Source organism: Pelodiscus sinensis, chromosome 6 (assembly GCF_049634645.1).
Source record: "Pelodiscus sinensis isolate JC-2024 chromosome 6, ASM4963464v1, whole genome shotgun sequence".
Classification (NCBI taxonomy): Eukaryota; Metazoa; Chordata; order Testudines; family Trionychidae; genus Pelodiscus; species Pelodiscus sinensis.
Window position 1 is genome coordinate 39,014,426 of NC_134716.1, and position 19,651 is coordinate 39,034,076.

General features: G+C 40.7%; 1 long non-coding RNA gene across 1 annotated transcript in view; it reads right to left on the bottom strand.

The window, feature by feature from the left end:
- Positions 1–18,508, bottom strand: part of LOC142829849 (uncharacterized) — a 133,051-nt gene extending 114,543 nt beyond the window's left edge. Inside the window, exon 1 of the long non-coding RNA XR_012904712.1 lies at positions 18,029–18,508. This is a non-coding gene — a long non-coding RNA (uncharacterized LOC142829849). The remainder of the gene's footprint in view (positions 1–18,028) is intronic.
- Between the last annotated feature and the right edge of the window lie 1,143 nt (positions 18,509–19,651).

A 19,651-nucleotide genomic window follows, 5' to 3' on the forward strand; every position in this document is an offset into this window, starting at 1 on the left:
CCCCATAGGAGGTCTCTACCCAAACCACATGATCTTCTGCACCTGTTGGCTTTCCCCAAGTTCTTAGTTTAAAAACTGCTCTATGACCTAAATTTTAAGTACCAGCAATCTGGTTTTTGATTTGGGTGGAGTCCATCTTGCCTGTCTAGGCTCTCTCTTTCCCAAAAGTTTCCCCAGTTCCTAATAAATCTAAGCTATTCCTCCCTACATCCTCACCTCATCCATGCATTGAGACCATGCAGTTCTGCCTGGCTACCTGGTCTTGCACATGGTCATCTCAGAAAACACTACCCTGGAGGTCCTGGACTTCAAATTCTTATGTAAAAGCCTAAATTTGGCCTCCAGAGCCTCTCCCCTACCCTTCCTCCAAAAAGCTCAAGACATTTTTTATATTTCCCAACACAATCTGTCCCTTTCCATAACTCCAATTACCTCTATTCCTAGCCACAATACTCTGTCCCTTCTTATCTGATCTGTTGCCATTGCTGAAGCTCTAATGCTCATATATAGCTCAGATACCTCCTGTTATGCAGTATATACAAGGTCTATCTGCTGCACCAATTGAGATCTCTGAGCCAACATAAACTTATATCTTTCCTGAAAGTTATTGTTCAATTTCCATCTGCACTTCACAAGTATTTGGTCTTGAGGATTCATTTCAGTTTCCTTTCAGTTTTTCCTTGCCCCATCTCTCTCACACGTAACCAGTTATAATTTAACACTCACTTTTCAACTTTAAAAGTAATAAGATGACTGGCAAAGCTACCATTTCAGTGTTTCAGATTTGTCATTCTATTTGAGTGCACTGCATTAGCTCTGAGATAGCATTCATCTCAATCTTAATATTAGCAAGTTTACAGTATATTATAAGAGAGTCTCATCTCTGTTCCAAGGAACATGGCTGAGAGTCTAATTAAAGGATATAGCAATACAGTATCTTGGTAAGTATAAAATGGTAGCAAGTTAAGAGTATTGTATTAAGTTAAGTATCACAGTGTGTATTTATTACAATTATTAATGATTTGGGGAAGGAAGTGGACTGTCAATTGATCAAGATAATTATAAGCAAAACAAATTAGAACTTTGAGAAAACGTACATATGCCAGGGCTAAGTAGCAGAACAGCATATGAGAATGTGCTTGGCTAAATGCCAAGTAATATATACATTTAAATTTCCATTATTGTTTAGTAAGGAAAGCTACAGAGGAGAGACAGACACCATATTGTTTCACAGAAATTTGATTTGTACATTGAGAACAAAACTGAACAAACAAAATTCAGTTTGAACATATCAATTTGCTCCATTTATAGAGAAACATAATAGCCAGAAAAGTTGCAGGTCAGTCACACTCATTTTTCTACAGATAGTTGCTCTATATGACATTGAGTGTCTTCCCCAATGGTGGCTGGGTCACCAAGATCATGCATTAATGGCTGCACACACAGGCAAAAACCACAGGTGATAAATGTTAAATATGACAAAACGTAGAAGCCCAGTTTCAGGCAGGCACATGTGGAAGTTGGGTTAAAGCCTCTTTGAAAGTGTGGCTCTTGAGGAAAGCAGACGGAGAATCCATTTACCACACCACTTTACTTTTTTAAAAGGAGTCTGACTAGAGAGCAATCTAAATTTACTCTTTTATTTCCTTCAGCACTCTGGCCAGAAGAGCTCCTTTCTTATGTCCTCTCTAGAACTTTTCTTTTAAATACAAACCTGTAGAGTGCTGTAGAGCTGCATTTTTTAACATTTTAAATAGGGTATTAGTTCATAGCATGAATGTTTTAAAATCTGATCAGCAAGCTGTTTCTCAATACATTAAGCAAAGCAAGCAAAATTAGGCTGTTTCATGTCAGGTACTTAGCACAAATCCCTTAATAATGTGTTTGAGTGCAGAAACCATTAATAAATGCATAATTTCCTAAGACAGGCTTGATTAATTAAGTCAGATGTGTAGCCTTCTAATTAAAAAAGAACATTAGGCAGATGAGTGGAATTTCTGAGTACAAAACTTAAAGGCATCTTTTTCCTTTGTTTTAAGAATGAAAGAAAAGTTGCTAGTTATTGTAACTGCCAAAGAGCAGTTATAGTGCTGACACAAAACCCAACACTCTGTGACTTATTAAAAACAATTCTGTATTTGTTTGCCAGTTTGTAGCCCTGTTTTTAATCAGGTGGCTGCTTGATTAATCCAGACAGTTAGGATTTGAGGGTGCAGCTGGTGCTGATATGTAAACAAACAGACAGGAGAAATGAGACCAATGCATCAACAAGCAGATGGTCTAAAACCAAGGACTTACAAAAAAGTCTTTGAACATTTTTCCTTGTTTTGTGGTCTTATCAAGATAATGGCATAATTTGATGATCAACTCCAAACTGTATTAAGTTATTTTCCTTGCAGTTAGTAGTAAATTAGGTATATGGGAGGATCTATAGCAAGACAGAACATCAAAATAAGGATTCGTTATTTGTAGGTGTGTATCCATCCCATTTCTATGAGGAATACTTTTCTTGGTGTTACGCTCCAAAGTAGGCAACAATGGATATAAAAGATACTAAGATATAGCAATTTTTGACAGCAAAATAAAGACTATTCTATACAGCTCCCTTTTCAGACCCAATACTAATTAAACAAATATCTTCCTTCTTCTGGAAGGCAGGGGAGGGTCTGTAAAGTCCAACATATTAAACTCGCTTTAAGTACCATTTCCCAATAAAAGGTTGTAAAAGGGTGTCTAGACTAGGTGTGTTCCAGTGACTTCTACTAGATGGATTTAGACCTGCTAAACTTGGTGTCATAGTCCCAAAAATGCTCATAAGTAAAGATTTTCCTTTTTCATAAGCTGAAGGGACCTATGCTTTTGTAGAAGGAGCATCTGCTTTGTATTCCCTCCACATGGCCATGGTGTGCATGCAACAGCTGTAATCTTCTGTTGGACACAAATTTCTTACAATGTATTCTATCAGTAAGGAAAGTCCTTTTTGAGGGGGTGGGGGAAATCAAGAGACTAGTTTTAGTTTTCATATTTTAAGCTGTTTCTGATTGTGCTTATGCAATGTTCCTGAAGTCTATGAAATTACATTGGTTCTAGTGAGATCAGAATCAGGTTCTGACTAAGTGCCATATTATAGGCAAGCATTGTGAAAGATGTGCCACATAACTCTGCCAATGTGGAGGATCTAGTCCATGTCTGGAGCTACTGGCTGCCAATTGCTTCTTTCCCTCCTTCAGAACCCTCATTTCCACAACCCTCATTTCCACAGTCTCACCCTCCTGCACCAAAAAAGTGAATGAATATAAGCTATTTCAAACCGACGAGGAGTCCTGTGGCACCTTATAGACTAACTGAAGTGTAGGATGCATGTACGAAGTCAGATGCATGTACGAAGTGGGTCTTTGCCCACGAAAGCTTATGCTCCTACACTTCAGTTAGTCTATAAGGTGCCACAGGACTCCTCGTCGCTTTTGCAGATTCAGACTAACACGGCTACCCCTCTGATACTATTTCAAACCAACCACCAATTATTGTGTGTTTCCCTGATGTCCTTTCCCTTTGCAGTAAGCTCCATAAGAGCAGACCTTTGCTTTTTCTCCCTGTTCAGCATTAAAAAAAAACAAAACAAAACAAAACAAAACACATGATATACATAAATGTAAAGACGGTGGGAAAGATATTATGGTAATAAGGAGTCTTACATGTACATCAACTAGCAGAATTATAGGATTGAAGGGCCCTCAAGAAGTCCTCTGGACCACTCTCTTCCACTCGTGGCAGGACTAAGTATTCTCTAGCCTGTTTCTGACAGGTATTTGTCTAACCTGCTCTTCCTCTTCAGTGATGGAGATTCCACAATCTCCCTGGGCAATTTATTCCAGGTAAGTAGATGGATAGAAAGGAGAAGATGAGAATCCTGCAGTTTTAAGCTTTGGTCTCAGATAATACCTTCACAGAGGTCCAAACAGTAAGGGACATGAAAAGAGCAAGTATTACTCGCTAACTTGCACCTCTGTCTCCTGACCTGTCATTGGTTGAAACACACACACAAACACAAAAGAGAGTCTATTAAAATACATCAAAGATGTGATAAATCCACAAAGCTGACAAACTGCAGGGATGAGGCAGCAGCTTCCTTCCTAACCTGTGAAGTTATATGGAGGTACTGCAGTAAATGGAGTGCAGATGTTTGCCACAAAAACCACATACCTCAGGGTCATCATCATTTCCATATGTGATTTTGCAAAATTAAACTGACCTGCAATAACTTTCTGAACACATGGAGTGTCATTAGATCATTGCGTTCACCTTCGAAAATTGCCTACAACACACGAACCAGATGCTGTAGCATTTTGTTGCAATCACATGTACATCACAGCATGATGGCATTGTGTTATAACACCCTGAAACATTAAAGTTGTAACATGCACTTTTTTTTTTCCTTCTTGTGGCTAATAAGGCAAAGCTTTGGCTAGGGGGGACAGTATGATGGAGCACTACCACCCATATCATATTTAAAAGGAGGCACAGCTGGAGCACAGTCTCTACCAGATGGGCTACCATAGCAGTAATACTCACCTCCCCCAGGATGTGACAAGCATTATTTAACATTTGTGAACCCTTTGATGCCATCAGTAGTGCATTGGTTAGAACCACTGGAACCATCTACAAAGCTTTGTAGGAGATTTTCCATAACTGGCAATTTTTAAATAGAGATTAGATTTTTCTTCTTAAAAAAAAAAAAAAAAGATATCATCTAAGTTTTATTTTGGCCTATAAGCTGAGTTATATAGGAAATCAAAGTACATGTTGACAGTGGATTGTTCTACCCTGGGAATCTATATTGTTGTTAAGTTTCATCATTGAGGCATTAGATAAGGATCAAATGTCAGCCTCATAAGTTGTTTGTTTGTTAGGTTGAATCAAACTGATAACAGTTGGGGGTTAGCATGTGTGTTTGGGCCTGATTTTGTATGTATATGCATTTTCAGTGTAAGCATGTAGTAATCTACATGGCTGCATCTGTAAATCAGAACTTGGATGACCTATAATGAAATTTAAAAAAAATAGGCACAGGTGCAAGAGTGCATCTGTAGTTGCTTCCATCTGAAAATTGAGTGCAAAAATCAGGCTCAGGTAAAGCTAGCAGGAAAGTCAGGTCCTTTATGTATAATCATCAGCACAGATACTGTATCAACAAGTACAGAGAGAAGAGTCATCATGTGAATAAATCTTTGTATGCAGCCAGAGACAAATAGCCATAGCAGCATAATCACAACACTCCCTCTCATACAAAGTCTATAAACTAAGAATTAGAAGCTTCACTGATGGGAGCAGGGAAGTAGAACATATTGTACTAAAATATCTTATCTCAATCTCCTGCTATTGTAGAGAAAGGAAAAAACAATTAATTGTATCCAAGCTGTAGATATAACAGAAGTCTTATCTCTTAACAAGGCTAACAACAAACTCAAGGTGTGGGTGGAATGAATCAACATAGATAATCAAGTACATTGCATTGACATGTTCAGAGCACATTCAATTAAAAAAACTGAAAAAATAGAGTTGTCTGATTGCATTGATGGAATATCTGTGGTTTCCTCAAAACTTCCTTCTCCTCAGGTTTCCTATTCTCTAGCCTAGAAATAGGATTTTTAAAAAAGAGGATATACAAATTTTCACTTCAAAATAATCTTGAAATATATATTCCTAGGGCTTCCAAATTAAGTATAGTTTAACAAGAAAAAAATACTGTATTGTCCAGCCTAAAAGTCAGCTTTCAAAAATAATGGGCTTGGTTCACTGCCAATTCCCCTGCCAACTAAGAGGGAGGAGGAGACTTGGGAATTTGCTCTTATGGCAGAAAGACAGCCTCTGTAGGGTGTTAGCCAGCAGATGGGGAGCTGCTTTCTGTTGGGTTCTGGTTCAGCAAGCTGTAGTCTCAGAATATATGTGGGTGGTGTATGTTGAAAGAGAGAAAAGTCAAGACTGTCCAAGTGAGAGTCAGTGATATTGTATGGCAGGAGACGAGGGAGTTGTGTATGCTGGGGTTAGTAATAAAGATCCACCAGATTTTTATCCACGCGGATAAATTTCCTTTGCAATTTTGCATAATTAGATAGTAGGAAAGATAAATCAATGAAGTAACAACTATCAGCAGCAGCATTATATCTATTGAAATATTGAGATGAGACGGATTTTAAAAGCCTTTACTGGAAGTATGAGAAACTGCGTGAACACGCTGGTTATTTCACTTGTCCTTTTGATAACACACCTAACAAGCAATAAACTTTGATGTCATTACTGTTTTGTGCTGAATTTGAACACGTTTCACGATCAGATTATCAGAAACTACTTTTCCAAATGGAATAACATGGGTGGTGTTGTGGTGTTTATATATTTCCCCTTCCCAAATTTTTCATAGGCTCATGCTTTTGTTAAGTTCTGTTAAGTTCAAGTTTTTTAAAAAAAATTGAAGCTATTTTGAGCAAGTAGAGGCAGGCTTCTGAGACAAGGCATTTCCCAAGGTGCACCAGAATTTTTGGCCCAGCTCCTCCTTTAAGCATTAGAAGATTAAGCAGAGAGACCAATGAAATATGAATCAGAGCCCTAGGCCTAACAGAACTTAGCTGTACACATCCATCTAGGTAAGTCCCACTACTGGAGAAGAATGAGCTCATGAGGGGATTTGAACATTTGCAAGGCCAGCCCCATTTATCCTCTGAAGCCTTTTGGTTTTGAATTTAGCTTAGTACTATATTATGATTTATGAGGTGTTTCATTCACACAAAGAGTAAGCTGAATGCAGGTAAAAGTGGAACAAGGAAAATTTTACAGAATCCTGTGGACTGTTCCATGTGTCTGAGCTGTTTCAAGGTTTGCTTTCTACATGCCCTGTTCCATGGGTGTGCCCTTGCTAACTGTCACTCTAGGGAACATGGGTCTCTATCTGCATTTCAGCTGAGCATGGTGTTATCCTTATGTCACCGAGGTGGTGATATTACAGAAGTACTCACCCAGCATTGCTTAACCTATACTTGGAGCTCCTTCATTCTTTTACCTCTAGGTTTTTACCTGCCTGGTCTAATGCTGGAAAACTCTAGTACCAATAAGAGTAATACCTAGTAATTGGTCCTTAGTTTGGACTTTACATGCCAACTTGCAGCTCAAAATGCAGTCTAATTTATAAGCCTCTAAAAATAGGGTTCTCTAATTGACAAGGGAAATGGCACCACTATGATTTAATAAGGATTTACTTAGCCAAGCCTATCATTTTTAATAGGGTAAAAGGTTTTAAAACATGTTTGTTTAAAAATGATTTATATAGACCACCGCTGAAGCCTGAAAGATTGAAGACGGCTTTCAACTTATTATTCAGCCTGAGGTCTTTTGAAAGAAGTAGTGATAAATTTCTGACATATGTCCTACAAGTACAAGCTAACTTCTCTACCGGGAGGAGTACTGAAAGGTGATTGGTTCTTATCAGCCTAGACTTTCCTGTAGTTTCAGAGCTGCTTGGAAGGCTCATCAGGTAACTTTTCACTTAAACTTCAGCAAATTCTTGAAGGCAAAACCATCTGGGATGAAATTCCAGGACCCTCCTATGTAAAATAATTCCTTGCTTGAAAATTCTGCTAATTTATGACCCTGTGCTAATGTCTCAGGCTCTTTGAAGAACTATTACATAAATCTCTTTTAACTGCATTATCATCTCTTGCACACAAACCATAATTTATTCTAAGGACTTCAAAGGTCATCTGTTATCTTGGCTGCAGCTCTAGCCTGATGTAGCAATCTATTAAAAACAGAAACACTTTGCCCAACAAAGTTTTGCACTTAACAGTTTCAGTCATCTGGTAATTTAAAGAGCTCACTTTCAAACACATAGTTCTCATATTTTTAGCATCTTAAAAAGCTTCTGTTCTACTTCTGCAGCCTATTAAGACATAAGTAATCTTCCCTGTGGCCTTGATTTTATATGTATTATATGCTATTCCATTTATGATACGTGAATGTATTCTTTGACCTCACCAAGTTCCATTCTTTGTTATTGTTTTTGAACAAATAAACCCCTGAGACTGGAACACACATCAGAGTCAAGCAGTTTTCCTTTGCAAATACGTCTGGAAGAAAGGCAGCCTTTTGGCAAATATTTCAGGCAGGATTTCTTTGGAGTTCAGTTGAGACCTGCTTGATTCACATCTGTTTATACCTCTGGTTTGAATTTCCTCTTTATATCAGAAGAATAAACCTTCTGGAAAAATATTTTGAATGTTTCTCTTGCAAAGTCCAAAACATACCTTCAGAGGAAATGAAACAATATACAACCAAAAGAGAAAACAAATAAAAGCTTGAAAGCAAATCAAACAAAGAGGGATTTACCAAATAAAAAAGGCTGTAATCGTTGAACTCCCTTTACCAGTATCCTAACAAACAACACCTCCTGTGCTTTAAATATTTAAAGTGAAATCTGAGGATTTATATAGCTTACAAAATGCCAGGGGCTTATTATCTTTACAGTCTCATGACAGGAATATTCATATCATTTGATTCCACTGTCTAAGACAACAGGAATTCCTCCAGGTGCTAATGGTAGATAACTTGCGTGCTGCTTCAATAATCTACTAATTATAGACTCCCTCAGGTAGAACAATGTCATTAATCTGATTAAATTATTTATATTGCTGGAAAGCTAAATCTTATTAGGTTCTTGGTATTTTATTTTGTATGTTGTGTAGCTCTGGAGTTGCAGTACTGTACCTTTAACAACCATTAGCAGTACTAGCAAAGAAAAGCTATAGGTAAGGATGAAGCAATGTATCACTCAGATACTGACATTTGTAATTTCTACCATCCACTATTGCTTGTATACGGTGTCCATTTGTAGTTTGCCAAGGCCTCTTAAAACTATTATGCTTGAGTGCCCATTGCTGTATCAGCAAGGTCAGACATCTGATAAGGGTTTCGGTTTATCAGAACAATTTATTGTTAGATCTATGAATGGTTTCTGTTAACACGGTTATACCAGTGTATGTGGTAATGTGAGTGAAGCTATCAGAGATTTACACCGGTGGACCAGAAATCAGGATCAGACCCCTAGTCTCTAATTTAAACTGTGAGGGGTCCTTTGTACTGAAACAAGAAAAATATCTTCTGTCTCTTTGTATGGAACACCAAATATCTCTAAACCTAAATTTTCAAACAGGATGCAGCGTAGAACGGTGGCTTCCAACCTTTTTTATGCTCAAGATCACTTTTTGAATTTAAGAGCAACCCAGGATCTAGACTCCCCCTCCTCTGGGGCCAATTCCATTCCCCTTTTCTCTCCCCCACCTTGACACACTTTCATCTGGCTGGGGTGCAGGGTTGGGCGCAGGAGGGGTTGAAGGTTGCAGGCTGTGGGAGGGAGTTTTCTGCAGCCTGGAGCCCCATCCTGCACCAAAACTCTCTCCGAGCATCCCTCACTCCTGCACCCTATCACTCTAGGGGGCTCCAGGCTGGGGCAGAGTATTGGGTGCAAGATGGAGTGAGAAGTGTGGGCTTGGGGACAGAGTTTGGGTGCTAATTCAGAGGTGACACAGGAGCTAGGAATGCAGGTTCAGCTGCTTACCACAGGTGGCCCCTGGTTAGCAGAGCAGCAGGCTTCAGCCCGGCCCCTCGTTGTTCCTGGATATGGTAGCTGGCTTAGTGCAGGCACCCTTTTGTGCAAGTACCATCCTCATAGGTTGGTTCCAGGCCAATGGAAGCTGCTTGAACAGTGCTGGTGCGGAGACAGCATGGAGCTGCCTCATCCCTCTCTCAACATCTTAGGGGCTGCAGAGATGAGCCTGCACTAAGCCAGCCAGCTGCTCCTGGGAGCACCCAGGAGCCAGGCAGAGGCAGACTACCTGAGGATCGCAATCGGCTGGCAGAGGCTCCAGGATCTACCAGTCGAGATCATGATCAATGGGTTGATCACCACTGGTGTAGAACAATACTACTTGAAACCCCCCCCCCACCCCCCCCACACACACCTGTTTGTAAGTTTAGGTCTGGTAGTTGTGGTACTGGAAAATAGCTTGTTATTTGCCTTAGGTAAACTAAAAATTGCAGTTATCTTAAAACACTGCAAATAACAAGATAAGCTATTTCCCGCAATAAGTACAATTGAGATAATGAGGTTATATCTACTAATTTTAGATGTTGGTATAGTTCAGTACCACCCTTGGTATAGCACTATTGGTTGGTATATTTTAAGATTAGTAAGCTCTTTGGGGTCATAACTATGTCTTCCTGAGTTTCCATAACATTAACAGGATTTCTCAAGCGCTTAGAGTTAAGAATGTGCTTAAATGTTTCTAGTACCACTCCAAGTAGCTCTTGGATAGTTGGCATGGGGATGACAACTGGCAGGAGACTGACTTTTTCTCACTTAAAACAAAAATCTTGGAGAAATATAATTAACAAAGGATATTTAAAAATGAAAAAAAAAATGAAGTGGAACTTCTTCCTGTTTTGTACAGGTCACAGGGGATGACCTAATTATCCATATTGGCCTTAAAATCTCCTAACTTTAAACACAAGAAAATGAACATTTTAATTGTATAATGTCAGTAACTTGCACAACACACACTACATGGTCATATATTTTACCAGTCTAAATTTTCCAAGATACTGTCTATTTGGCAGAACTAAACTTATTCTCCTCAATCCAGCAAAGCATCACAGCCCAGCTGTCCAACTGAATACTAAGTATAGATCACTAGTAAAGGATACCTGGAAGGAGGGGAGAGGACAGAATTTTTAGTTAAGTGATTATTTCTACAACAAATCACACTTCCTTGTAACTTCAGTTTTGTGATTCATCTTTGCTCCTGGCAACACTAGAAGTAAGACAACACCAGATTTGCGTAGGACAGAGGTGAAGTGGCATCTAAAATGTGGGATGTTCTGCCTAATGAGAGAGGGGAAGGTTTCTCTTTCAGAAACAGCTCCTGTAGTGAGTCATAGTGGAAAGCAGCATGAATCATAATATACTTTCTCAAGCCAAATTCTCTGCTAGTTGGCAAAGTTCCACTGAATATGGCAAAGAGCTATACCATCAAGAAAATGTGGCCCTCCATCTACCAAAACAATTTTTGATGTGCTTCTTCAGAATGGGGTTGCCTGTAAAAGATTGTTTTGAGTGACCTAGATCTGAACCACAGATATTTGACTGCTAAAATGATGGTGTCACTAGGCTTTTGAGAAGCCTTTTGTGTGAGAAAAATCTGTTCTCAGAGGAGTTCCTGTGTAATCCCCAGGTTAGTCTGTTACACATGTTCACTTGAATCACTGCCAGAGGAAATTTATAGTCCACCTTGAGGAAGATAGCAGTAATGGAAAGAGAACTGCCCTAAGTCACTGGACTGTTAAGAAAGCCCCCCAGAGTCAGAGTTCACTGTTCAGTCACATAGACCAGAATTTTCAAGCTTCAATACCTGGAATTAGGCACCTATATCCAGAAATGTCAATTCATTGCGCTAGTCCTGTGAGATTGATTTGTCCTGGGGAATTATAAGAACAAAGCCTTTGTTTTTCTGTTCAAATTTGCAGTGTTGCTGTAGCCATGTTGGTCTCAGTAGATAAAAGAAAGTGGGCGAGGAAAATACATCTCAGGATGCAGCTACACAGCACCCTAAAAATATTTCCAAATAGCGAGTGGCTTTTGTAGACGTGGTAGCCATGCAGTGTAGATGTACCCGTATTTAACCACATTTCTGAGATCACCAACAGAAATTAGTCCAATAAAAAGATATTTCCTCAGCCATCTTGCCTTTCTGTTGAAGTCACATTTATCTTTTAAGGACACATACTTTCCCTAGTTATAAAAGTAGGCCTTGTGTTTGTGCATTTTGAGATGTGTCTAAAGTGGGCAAGTTTGCTGATAAAGGACCAGATACTCTGCCTGTGTTAATCAGTGTGCTATAACTGAGCTACACTTATTTATACCAACAGGCTCAAAATGTTTTGTAGGCCTGGATCAAAAAAAAGTAAAGTAAATGCTAATTCTGGTCTTGATTCCTGGAGTTGAAAAGCTTATTTATACAGAATACATTGGCGAAATTAAGCAAGAACATATTATTCCTATGTTAATATAATCCTTTTCCAGCTGCTTTGTCAATGAGGCCTATTGCACATTTGCTGCATACCATAAGCATCTGCTCCTACCAAAGTTTACTGCAAAGAGAGAGAGAAGAGGGAGGAAATGCAATTATTTCACCTTTGGAAGTCTTTTCCTGGAATTTTGCTGCCTAAACTTTTTACAGTTCCATGGCAATTGAAATGTCACAAGACTGTTCTCTGGCACAGAATTTGCTTCATCCTTTCAGTGAACATAGCTGTGCAAATGCTCTGTACCACATGAAAAATGTCAACACCACAGCCAGGAACAGAAACAGATCGTTTGATGTTGAACATTTCATCCCACATGGACCTGAAAAAGTGGTAAAGAGAATTATACAACTATCTTTGCACTGAAGAGATCTGGTATTTCCACTAGAGTATGCTGGATTTGTTTTCCCATGTCCACTGGGGCTGGAGCTCTGAAGTCAGTGTTGTGGCTGACAATTGCTGTCCACTCTGTAAGTGCTAAATCATCTATCAGGTCAGCAAGCAGAGAAAAATGCAAAAGACTCAGACAGCAGGTAAGGGTTAGATCAGAAAGATAGAAGCACTCAAGGAAGGCAGGGCCTTTCAGTGAAACTAAATTAATTTCTTGCATTGCCTTCATGGCAGAGGATATAGCAGAGATATTCTTTTTGGGTAACTCTGATGTGGGTGACCGATCTAATGGAACGTCACAGATTGATTTAGAACAAGTTGATGAATTAAACAGTAGTAAAGTCACGAAGAACACATAGTATTAGTACAACAATCCTGAAGGAACTTATATCTAACACTGCAGAACTACTAGCTGTAGCATGTATAACCTATCACTGGAATTAGCCTCTGGTTCAGTGACTGAAAGGTAGCTAATATAGCAGTGATTTTTAAAAAGGGCTCCAGAGGAGATCTTGGATGTTACAGTTCAGTGATTTCAGTACTGGGCACATTGGAACAAACTACAGTAAATAATAAAAATTATCAGGCACCAAGGTAAATATGATTTGTTGGGGAAAGATCAACATAGCTTACATGAGAGAAATCATGCCTCGCCAATCTATTAGAATGCTTTGAGGGAATCAGATAACACAGGCAAGGATTATCTAGTCAACAAAATGTGCTTGCATTTTCAGAAAGTCTTTGATAAAGTCCCTCACTAACAGCTCTTAAGGGGACTAAACAGCCATGGATAATAGGGAATGTCTCCCCATGGATCAATAACTGGTTGAAAGATCAGAAACAGTGTCTTACTAAATAGTCCATTTTCACAGTAGAAAGAGGTAAAGAGCAGGGTCCACAAAAGATCTGAACTGGGATTTATGCTGTTCAAAATATTCAAATAATATTCAAAATATTATGCTGTTCAAAAAGTGGGTGAATAGGGAAGTGGCAAAGTTTGCCAGCAATACACAATCATTTAAAACAATTAAACCCAAAGCAGACTGGGAAGAGTTACAGATGGATTGTACAAAACTGGATAACTGGTTAGTAAAATGGGATATGAAATTTAACTCTGATAGTTGCAAAGTAATGCACGTTGGGAAAAAAAATAAGCCCAACTGTATACAATGATGGGTTCTAAATTAGCTGTTACTACATAATAAAGTCATCATTGATAGTTTTCAGAATACATCTGCTCAATGAAGTCAAAAGGCTAACAGTATGTTAGGAACTTTATAATAAGGGCAGAGAGTTAGACAAACTATCATATCACTGTAAATCCATGATGTGCCCATACCTTGAATACTATGTCCAGTTCTGGTTGCCCCATTTTTTTAAAAGTACAGTGGGAGTTGAAAAGGTTCAGAGAAGTGCAACAGAAGTGGTCAAAGATATGGAACAGCTTCCATACAAGGAAAAATTAATCGCAATAGGGCTGCTCAGATTAGAAAGTAAAGACAACTGCAGGGGAGAGGATAGAATAAAGATCTATAAAATAGTGAATTGAGTGGAAAAAGTGTTATTCACTCTTTCCCACAATACATAAAACAGGGGTCACCCAATGAAATTAATAGGCAGCAAATATGATACAATCAGAGGAAGTACTTTTTCAAACACACAACTAACCTGTGAAACTCAGTGTCACGGGATGCCATGATAGAGAAAAGTATAATTGGGGTCAAAACAGAACTAGAGAAGTTCACAGAGGGTAGATTAATCAATAGCTATTTGCCAAGATGGACAGAGACAAAAGAGCATGCTTGGGAAACCCTGAACCTCTGATTACAAGAAACTGGGAGCAGAAGACAGAGGAGTATTATTCCACGATTGCCCTGTTCTCTCCTCTTCCCTGAACCTCTGGCACAACCACTGTGGAGACAGCACACTAGGCTAGATGGACAATAGTCTGCTCCAATTTTGCAGCTCTTACTGACTCAACTTCCACTGCCACCAACATAAGCAAAGCTGTCCTAGAGAAGAATGGGACCTTGGGCAACCTCACCACAGGCCCCACCCCTACCCCTTCTCCACCTCTACTCTGCCCCTTCCCACAAGCCCCACACCCTGCTCTACCCCTTCCCTGCCCCCTTGCCGAAAGCCCTCTACCCTGAGCAACACAAGCTGGAGTATTACTAGGAAGCTTGATGTGGGACTGCAGCAGGTGTCACCTCCACACACACTCACGGCAGCCGTGGGAACCGGAGCAGCCTGGCAGCCTGTTCTGCTCCCCTCTCCCAGCCCACTGAAGCTCAGCTTCACAATGAGGCAGTGGAAAACAGTGTGCCCTGAGGCCAGGGTGCTCAGCTTCCTGCTACTGCAGTGAAGCAGAGTGCAGTGCACTGAGAGGGGGCAGTGGAGCAGGGCCGGGCAAAGTTATGTCTGTATTTCCAGACTTGTATGGAGCATCCATCAAGCCCGAAACATCCTCCTGTCAAATTGTTAGCTATATTTGCTTGCAATAAATAGAGATGCGTGTGCTTGGTTTTTTTCCTGGATTGTGTGTGGGCTGGATTTTTGAGGGGGAGGGAGTGATTAATAATTCTTTTGCTGTGGAAATAGAGAACATGTGGAATTCTGCATTTTTAAAAGTCAAGCAGCTGTGCAATATTTGTGGCACTTGCTCATAACCGCAGGTTATAAAACAATAAAACAGATAACCACAGGTATAAAACAATTCACATTTCAGGCACTGATGAATATCAAAAAACAAACAAACTCCTTGAAATTGGAATATGGTCTGGCAGCAATGGTACCATCAGCAAGATGGCATTTGATGTTCTTTATGGGATTTAACAACAAATATATGCAACTAGGAATGTGCTCACTAAGAGAAAAGCACACAATTAGACATCTACAGCATTCTTTTGGCTGCTCTCTCACACAGGAGAAGAAATTGAGATAGCAGTGTCACCCAGACGTGCATCTTTTATCCAGAAAGGTACATTGTTCCTTAGTACATTTCTTCAGCTCAAACAGATATTTTAACTAGTGACTGAAATTGGAGAGGGTCCAGAGAAGAGCAACAAAAATGATTAAAAGATCTAGAGAACATGACCTAGGAAGGAAGGCTGAAAGAATTGGGTTTGTATAGTTTAGAAAAGAGAAGATCGAGGGGGGATATGATAGCAGTTTTCAGGTATCTAAAAGGGTGTCATAAGGAGGAGGGAGAAAACTTGTTCATCTTGGCCTCTGAAGATAGAAGAAGCAGCAATGGACTTAAACTGCAGCAAGGGAGGCTTAGGTTGGACATTAGGAAAAAGTTCCTAACTGTCAGAGTGGTCAAACACTGGAATAAATTGCCCAGGGAGGTTGTGGAATCTCCTTATCTGGAGATATTTAAGAGTAGGTTAGATAACTGTCTCTATCAGGGATGGCCTAGACAGTATTTGGTCCTGCCCTGAGGGTAGGGGACTGGACTCTATGACCTCTCGAGGTCCCTTCCAGTCCTAGTATTCTATGATTCTATGACTGTAAGAACCCTGCTAAGATTCAGAAAGTTGTTCCCAAAAGTCATGGCCAGTTTCCTAAAAATGCACCTGATTATAAACCTAAAGACAGAGTTTTATTATATAAAAGTTTAATTATTTTGATGCATTAAACTGCATCAATACATTGTGATTATACATCAACTGTGTATCTTAGACATTTCTAACGTATCTGTTATCAAGGAGTGCCTCTCTAGGCACCATTAAATTACCCATACACATAATCTGAATTCAGATCTTAAGCTTCAAAACATAGGTTAGCCTAACATAGGTTAAGCATTAAAATGTTGCTAATAGGTCAGCTAGTGCAAAATTACATCCAAGAATCCCTCACAGATTATGTTCTGCTGGTATCCCCCTTCTTTTACACCAGCTTGAATGCCACAGCTAATTGTAACTCCAGCACTGTCACATGGGGAATGACATACTTTTGTGGGATTTCCACTTGCAGAAGTGCAGAATCAGATACTTGGAGTCTACTTGGAAGCATCTGGGTCTACACTGCAAAAAAGAGTCACAGCAGCAAATCTTGCAGCTTGTGTCAACCTACTTGGGCTTCCAGGGCTTGTGGGGCTAAAAATAGTAGTGTAGACCCATGGCCTTGGCCTAGAGCCCAGCTCCTCTTTGGAGCCTGAGGGGAAGCAGAAAATTTCAGAGTCTGGTCTCCAACATAAACCTGAATGTTTGGCCCTGTAGCATGAGCCCAATCAGTTGACCCAGGTGCTGAGAGTCCCTATCGATACATCTATACAGCACTTTGGACCAAGTTATTCAGATAATCACCGTGTAAACCCATCTTGAATAGAGCAACATGCTTATTCTTTTAACATAATACTTTCAGATATTAAGTCTCCTCACATCATACCACAGTGTGACATGGTGTTCTAAACATATGCTGAAGAGATGCATTTTCTCCTTGCAATGACCAAACAGAAGCTCTCAGAACATCCTTTACCACTTAACATCAAATCCATAGGCAATTCAGATAAAAGGCAGGTAGAAATGAATGCAAAATAAGTGATCCTGGGTGGTCACTAAGCTCCTGCAGTGTGAATGCTAAATTGGCTGCATTGTTAGCAACCCCCCAGACACTCTAAAATTTACTAACTGGCTGAATTGTTAGAAAATGCTACAGACAATCTGTAACAGTAAGTAAAGCTCAGGTATGCAATGAGACAGCTAATTTTCTAATATTAAAATTCCCCAAACAATACCTTCTTGTCCTGGTTTTCAGACAGAGAAACCAAAACAACTGTGACTGCCAAACTCTGAAACTGGAAGCAATTTTATTTCTACGGATGAGGTATAGACCACTCTAGATGTGCAGCATCTGACTGGATATCTAAAGTAACACACCACATCCCATACACTATTTTCTAGTTCTTCCCTTCCATTCCCCAAAACTTATACAAGTGGGAAAGAATTACCCATTGTTTAACACCATTATCTTCACACTGATTATAATAAAAGTAGAATATGTTCCATTTTTAAAAAAATCTTATAGTGAGCCTAATTAAGTTTCTCGGTTTATTTGGGTTAATCCATGATAAAACTGATTTTTGCAGACCCAAAAATCTTCATTCTGAAGATTTGTTCAGGGTGACTGAGACTTCAGAAGTGTTAAAATTTAGGCCATCACTACCACTCAGTGCCACAATTAGCTCAGGAAGAAAAAAAATTCTCCATCAGCTACTCAAATTTTTATGTCAAGGAATTTCATCTGTAAAATCATTTTTAAACTAATTGTTCATGTGAAAAGGACGACTAGTTGCTATTTCTGATTTTTCTCATGTGAAAATTCAAGGTATTTCCTGTCAACCTGTTGCAATGTTGAAAAGAAATGTTTGATTTGAGTTGACAACGGCAATGTTTTCATTTTGAAACTGCCAAAGCTAAGTTTTTCAAAACTTTTCATTCTATGTAATTTATTTTTTGTATATTTTCATTCCTTTAGCAGGGACTTAACTGGTCTGAAAACACCTCACCTTCCTTGCGGAGTCATCCCTCCTTTTAGTCCTGTCCTTCCTGAGACTTTCCTACAGCCAGCTTGTGTCTTTCAAGCCTTCCTCGCTGACTCCTATTCCTTCAGCTGGGTTGCACTTCACAGGTCCCCTTACCTGGGTGTTAAGGAGAAACTCTCTGCACAGAGCCTGTCACACAGCCCTAATGTTTCTTTAAGCCCTTCTCTCTCAGAACTCAGGTCAACTGGAACTGAGTTACATGCTCCAATCACATTTAGATTTCTTTAGACTGTGCACTCTTCAGCGTGGGCTCTGTGTGCCACTTGCTGTATAATGAGGCACTGTTCTCAGCTGGGTTTTAGCAATAAAGAGAGCAGCAAATACTAAACATGATTCCTGGGCTCAGTGTTCCCTCTAAAGTGCCCACCAGCCCAGCTTCACAGGTGATTAATCAGCCCAGCCCAGCCCAGCCAGTCAGCTTGGAGCCCTGACCCTCTGACTGGGTGGGGCTGACTCATCACCAGTGAAGCTCTGCTGCTGCAGCTTAAAGAGAACACTGCCTGGGAACTAGGGTTGCCAGATGGCTGAAAGAAAAATACTAACCCCCCCCCCCCCCCAAAAAAAAAAACCCACTGTGAAAAAATTTTGTTGCAGGAAAAAAAAGGGGGGGGGGGACCAAAGTTATTGAAGAAAAAAAAAAGAACCAGGATTACTGCTAGGGTTACCAGGTAATAATTTAAAAAAAAACCCAGACATGCTTTGGGGGGGGGGGAGATGGGGGGCCAACGGGAAGCAGGGCTGGCCGTGGGGGAGGGCGGGAGGAACAGGGCTGGACGCAGGATATCGGGGGACGGGGGGACCAATTGAAAGGGGGTGGGGCTGGCCGGGAGGAAGGGGGAGCAGGAAGCAGAACTGGCGGGGGGCGGAGGGGAGGTCGGGTGGGGTGGGGAGGAAGGGGGAGCGGGAAGCACAGCTGATGGGGGGATGCAGCAGGGGGGGCTGGGAGGAAGGGGGGTGGGAAGCAGAGCTGGTGGGGGCGGGGAGAGGTGCAGCAGTGCTGGCTGGGGGAAAAAAGGAAGAGGAAGGGGCTGGCGGGAAGTAGAGCTGTGGGGATGCAGGGGGGGTGGCTGGGGAAGATCAGGAGGGGAAGTGGGGGAGAACTGGCTGGCCAGGAAGGGGGGGTGAGGAAATTGGCCGGCGGGGAGCGGGACTGACCTGGGCGCACTCTGCCTGTCCCGCGCAGGCTCCCGGTGATGCACAAGTGAGTCTCCCCTCCTCCTCACACTCAACTGACTGAGGGCTCCCAGGAGCAACCATGGCCCCGCCTTCCAGCTGGGACTCCCAGCTGCTCCCCCCACCCCCGCCAGGCTTCCGTCCGGTGCGCAGCTGGAAAAATTGCACATGTCCGGTATTTTCTGCTTTTTTTTTACCAGACAGAACGCACAAATACCGGGCTGTCTGGTACAATACCGGACACCTGGCACCCCTACACCGGGAACTCCTTTCCTTCAGCTGGTGAGGCATAGGATACTTGGCACTCCTAAGGAGACAGACATAAACCTCCTACAAGGGACAGTTCACCTTGTAACATTCCTATTTGGGGATGAAAAACAAATGTCATCCAAATTTGCCTCAGAACAAAAATGT